The sequence below is a fragment of the Gavialis gangeticus genome, unplaced genomic scaffold (genome assembly GCF_001723915.1).
Source record: "Gavialis gangeticus isolate Ggan-Ray unplaced genomic scaffold, GavGan_comp1, whole genome shotgun sequence".
NCBI classification, from domain to species: Eukaryota; Metazoa; Chordata; order Crocodylia; family Gavialidae; genus Gavialis; species Gavialis gangeticus.
In genome coordinates, this window is record NW_017729032.1 from 166,392,587 (window position 1) to 166,398,869 (window position 6,283).

Consider the following 6,283-nt stretch of genomic DNA (forward strand, 5'->3'; position numbering starts at 1 on the left):
GGAACACTAGTCGGTGGACAGGACAGATGTTACCAGGCAACCTTGGCCAGATCCTGCCATATCTGCCCGTGGCTTGCCCAGTAGACCAAATGGTCACAATCCAGTGGGTCAACATCCTCAGTGAGATAGGTAGTTACTGAAGCCTCAGCACTACCTGCCTGAGGCTGGGGTCTGGTGCATTCAGACCCAAGCACTGAAGCCATGCCCATGTCCCACATTGGCAATGACTGGTGTGGAGATGACTGGCTGGTGCTGGCTCCTGTGCTGGTGCTGGCACCGGGGCTTGTGCTGGGAGTGCTGGCAGGGGAAAGTGGAGCCCCCTCTTCCATATCCCCTCACCTCTGCACTTCAGCTTCCCTGACTTTGTTCACCAGCACCTGCACCATCGTGTGGACCGTACTAGACTGCAAGGGACCCAGCCATCTCCTGATGCCCTCCTTCAGCCATCTCACCAGTGTCTGCACATCTGGTGACAGCGGCCTGCCCCAGCCAGGAACATTGATCCCCTGGAACTTCTCCATTTGGTTCTCCAGTTCCCTCACTAGGAGGATCACCTGGCTGAGGAGGGCATTGCCAGCGCTAAGGGTCTCGGTGGCCTCCAGGAAGGGTTTGAGGACCAGCAAGATCTGGGAGATGGTACTCCACTCAACTCTGTTCAGGGGCCCACTGGTCCCAATCTCCCCAAGCAAGGACATCTTATGGATGGCCTTCTCTTGCTCCACCAACCTTTTGAGCATCAGGTATGTGCAGTTCCACCGAGTCTCCACATCTGCATGATTCTGTGCTGCGGGATGCTCAGCTTTGCCTGTTTCTCCTGCAGCATCTTGCCCCCCTTGATGCTGCAGTGGAAGTAGCCTGCCACCTTCCTGCATTTCAAAATCAGCTGGCTTGTAGCAGTAGTGGTGGTGGTGCCGTCATGGACAGCCTTCACCATATTGGCCCTGTTGTCGGTGACCATAAACCTGCAGGTGAGCTTGGCCTACCCAATGAGCCACCCCTGCACCATGCAGTTCATGGTCCCCATGATCTCCTCATCCAGCACCTCAGCTTGCAGTAGAGCCTACCGATGGCCTGACTGATTGCACCTGTGCCCTGTGAGGGAGAGGTAGGTGTGATCGCCACCCTGGCTGTTCCAGATGTCAGAGGTGAAGTGCAAGGCTACCTGCAGCCCTGCCTTGTGCAGCTCTTCCCTCAAATACTCCCTGCATGCCTCATACAGGGAAGGCACCACCCCCTGCTAAAGGTGGTGCATGCAGGCACTTTGTAAGATAGGGCCAGAAGTGCTTTGAACCGCCTATACCCTGGCCGCTCAACTAGGGAGAAGGGCTGGCAATCCAGAGCAAGCATCTCCCTAATGCTCTGGGTGATCTTGCTTACCTTGGCAATGTGCCTTGCTTTCTGTCCACCTTTCTCTCACTGGTCCAGGGTGGCCTGCCTCTGCTTTGGGGGGGAAGGGGGCATTGGATCAAGCAGGGAACTTCCCTTTCAACACATTCACACTGGTGCCAGGCTGAGCAGGAAGAAGGGCAAGGGGGTGCTGCCTCCTCAGATCCAGCAGCATCACTGTAGTAGAGAAGTGTCTCACGGCTCCTGTGCCTTCAGCAGTGCTCACAGATGGCAAACCTGGGATCATCTGCCAGCTCAAAATGCTCACATCCTACACTACTCCCCCAATTTTGGGTTGAGTGTGAGTGTAACCTTCCGTGCCTCTCCCCGCAAGCATCGTGCATCTGGGTTTCTTTTGAACCTCGCCATCCCCTCCCAGGCTGCATGGCCAGGCTACTAGAAGCGGCCTTGGGTCAGCTCCCCAGGGGTCTCACCTGCCACATCTTTGATAATAAATGGTTTTCTAGTGGGAGGATGGTGTCTGGTCCTGTCTCCCCTGGTACTCTCCCTTGGTCGTCCTCGTGGCTATTGCTTCTCGGGGCTCAACCTCCCCTACATCCCACCTAATGCCAACTGTGATGTTGCCCATCAAGGCCAGTGTTTTGGCCCTCACTGACACTCGGTTTCTTAGGGGTTGCAGCCATAGGCTACATGTGGTACTTGCACCGAGCGTCCGCCGCCGTCCTTCTGTGCTTCCTGGAGTTCCATCCCCGTCATCTCTGCCAGTGTCCCAGTACCTGCTGTTGCTGGAGTCTGCCCATGCTGGTCTTGTAAGTGACTTCTTGGGCCCTTGCTGGCCTGGTTTACCCTCTGTGCTCCCCTCTCTGGGGCAATACCACATTCCCTCCTCTTCAGAGTCCTCTGGGCTCTCTGGCCTCTCTGGACCGGTTAGGAACACTACTTCCGGTCCCCTTGGCTTCCTTCCTGCTGGGCCTTTTATCCCAGCACAGAGTGGCTGCTCAGCCAATTGCCCCCTGCACACTTTTACAAAGCGTGCCCAAGGGGACATGGGAGCCATTCCCAGATCCTCTTGGCTCTGCTGAAGGTTTTTCCTTTAATCTTCATCCATGGCAACTCCAGCCACCAAGGTTTCACTTTTGCTGCTATCAGCTGCCTGCGCAGCATCCCACCGCCTCTCTCCCACCTCCAGTAAGTTTCCTCCACATACCCCCCATTTAAGTTTCCTTGGGGCATCTCATTGTCTGTTTCTTTCCTCTTGGCACACCTCAATGGGAAATCAGCAATGTGATTAGCAACCCTGGTCGGTACCTGACTCTGAACTTAAATGGCTGTAGTGACAATGTCCATTGTGTAATCCAGGCATTGTTGTGCTTAAATTTATTCAGCCATTGTAGGGGTGCATGATCGGTAACCAGGCTGAATTTTTGCCCTATTAAATAATATCTAAAACAGTTTACTGGCCACTTTATGGCCAGGTACTCCCTTCTGATGGTGGAATACCTGGTTTCCACATCATTTAACTTTCGACTAGCATAGGCCATGGGCAATCTACACCCCCTTGTTCCTGGCAAAGCACTGCCCCTATGGCCATCTTGGAGGCGTTGGTCTGTAGAATGAAAGTTTTTGAGAAGTTGGGTATTATGATGACTACCTCACTACACAAATCTCTTTTGACACCTTCAAACACTTTCTCCATTTCAGGCAACCACTTAATAGGGCTCTGTACCTTCCCTTTTATAGCCTCCATTAGTGATACAGTTTTCTCAGCGAAGCAGGGAATGAATCACCTATAATAGTTTGCTAGTCCCAGGAAAGCCCACATCTGTCTGGAGCTGCTGTGGTTTCACTTTTGCTCCTATCGGCTGCCAGTGTGGCATCCTGCCACCTCTCTCCCACTTCCAGTAAGTTTCCTCCACATTGAGGATCCTGCCTTTTTCAGGCTGAGGCTCAACAGCAGGAGGAGCTGCCTCAGCTGACCCACTTGCCTCCACAACCTCAGCCTCCTCTGAGGTGCTGCTTTCCAGAGGAGACCTGGGTCTAGGGGCAACTTGAGGGGTGTGGAGCACAAACTCTGATTGCCCCTCAGTTCCCAGAATTGCTTGAGCCAGCACACTCAGCATCCCTGATTCCAGCTCCAGCTCCTCCTCTGGCAGTGGGAGGCTTATGCTGAGAGTTGAAATTGGGGTGGAGGAAACAGTGATTGCACTGCTGGTGCCCACTTCTGGACTGAGTGGAGGTGGTGCAGGTGCAGGGACGTCAGATGCAGACACACCTCCCACGTCCTGGCTTCCACTCATACCACTGATGTCATGGCTGCTTGGGAAGAGAATGCATCTGTTTGGGGGGAAGGGGCTTGCAGGTCTAGCTCCCCCCTACCCCCACTCCCTCCCCTGCCAGAAGACATGGCACCTGCCTTTCCAGCACACTTCATATTGATCTTTGGTCTGCTGCAAAAGGTCTCTGTGTGTGTGTGAATCCTTTTGTATTGTGCGTTATATTCCCTCTGTTGCGTGCATGCACTGGCCTCTTCTTTGATTGTTTGCTTCAGTGTTAAGACTTATGTAAAAATTGAGTGCTGCCTGTCTGTCTGTCTCCTTCTCCTATTAATATCTGATTTTTCTTGATAGTGTGTCTGTCTGTGGCTGTGTGTCTGTGTGTGTTCATGCATGCAAACAGTCTGTGTGCCTCGCTGTACAGTGATGGATCACACTGGCAGGGAAAACACAGCTTTCTTTTCTCAAAGTTTCCAACAACAAAAAAAAGAGCAAATATAAATTCAAAGAAATTAATTTTAATAGTAATACCAATAGTAATTGAATAGAATAGCTAAGCTAAGCTAAATCCTACCCAAACTTTTGTAAGGAGAAAAAGGAGCAGGAGAGTAACTACTGAGTATAGCCAGCAACTGCAATGCCTCAGTCTGAGCGTTCCTCTCTCACACAGTTCCTGATGGGATACAAGCTGTAAAAGGCACAGCACACCTCCAAACAGAGGCTTTTATGCTGCTTCTAGTCCCACCCCACAGGCGCTGTCATTGGAAAGGCAGCCAGGAAGAAATCGTTCTCACTGGCCACCTACACGTCGGTCTTCCCCTCAGTCTTCCCATCCACTTCCCCTCACCACCCCACTCTCCTAACTTTCAGTTAAGTTGTCCATTTCCAGATGCTATGAACTGCTTTGGACAGCTTAACTGAGCCCATGCTTTGATCTGGGCATGCTGTTTCAGACACCTAAGCGTCTGAAGCCGCCCCAGATCTGCAGTGCAATCTGAAGGCTCACACAACCCTACAAGATAGCCACCAGCCATAATGAGTTAAACCTCCAAACTTTCAAAGAGTACTGTATTTTGCAAAATGTGTTTAAAATTTGATGTAGTGATTCACACACACATAGCCACATTTTGCTGCATGAAACCTATTTTTCAGTGAGAAAAATTTGGCCTCGTACACATCAAAAAAATTCAACATACCTTCATGCATCTATAGATAAGCTAGAGATGTCATTTTTTTTGTGCCATTAATAACATAGGATGAGCATTCCCAGCCTTCCATAATTTATGGTTTTGATACTTCTAGCTCAGTGAATGTTATGGAACCAATCTTAAGCTAGTTACAGAAAACTTGGTCTGCAATAGAAACACTGTTAAGCAACAATTCCATGTGAGCCTCTAAAGGTGTGTATAATTTTGTACCTTGGAGATTTCCAGTTCAACTCTGACTAGTGTAGAACAAACCATGGAAATTAAAGCTCTCTTGATTCCCTATACTGTTTCTTCTTACATAGTGTCATTAGAACGGGAGTTGCAGAGAGACTATATGGAAACACTAGCCATATAATATACCTAACACACACAGCTCCAAAGCTGAAGTGAAGATTTCATATAGGAATCTGTAGTGTCAGAAACATTCTTACATGTTGCGCTCTTTATGAATTCTTTGCAACAAAAGAATTTCACTATTTTAGACTAAAAAGATGAGTGAAAGCTAAGAGATGACATTTTCTGAGGGGTGCCTTGAGTCTAAAAAGGAGTGCATTGACTTCAGCAAGGTTAAAAACCACTGAATTAGACAAGTGCATGGAGAATAGGCTTAATACTAGCTATTAAATAGGAAGAGCTAGGAATGCATCCTCTGGCATTGTACACAAATGATGGTTGATGCTTGGGAGGGTAGGATAGATGAGGGATTACACTACACATGGCCTGTGCACTTTCCCTTAAAGTGTTCACTACTGCCACTGTTAGACACAGTCTACTGGGCTAGATGAACCATTGATTGGTTTGAACCAATTACCAGGGATCCTGGTTTTCTCTGATTTAAAAAAAAATCCCAAATTTTCAGTTTAAAAAAAAGGATCCAAAAGTATCCCAAATCCACATTTTCCTGTGATTAAAATGAAACACCATATATATATATATATATATATATATATATATTAGTGGTGTTTCATTTTAATCATGGGAAAATGTGGATTTGGGGTTATTTTTTGTATTCTTTTTAAATAAGAGAAAACCAGGATCCCTGCCAATTACTATATTCTCACTCAGAGTATTATGAATGTCTATAACTATATGTTATATCCCTTATGTTCTTTTCTGTATTGTACTACTGTACTTCAAAAATTATATTAAAAACTTTCTGAAATGTGGTCTTATTGTCATTCATTCAACACTATATATTTTTCTTTGCAAATTATATATTTCTTTCAGCATATTTTCATGTGGGGGGTCATTCTAGAGGGTGACAATTCATCTTGCCTTTTGGGTACAGTATGTATCATCTTCTTATGAAATATTTATCACTCAAAGTCTTACCAAACACAAAACAGCCAAAACAGACACACAATCCTGAGCTTCCTGGCCAGTGCTCTTGTTCCTGACATCCTTTAACACCTTTTGTCATTCTGAAATTGGTCAGTTTTACAAATGATTTTCTAT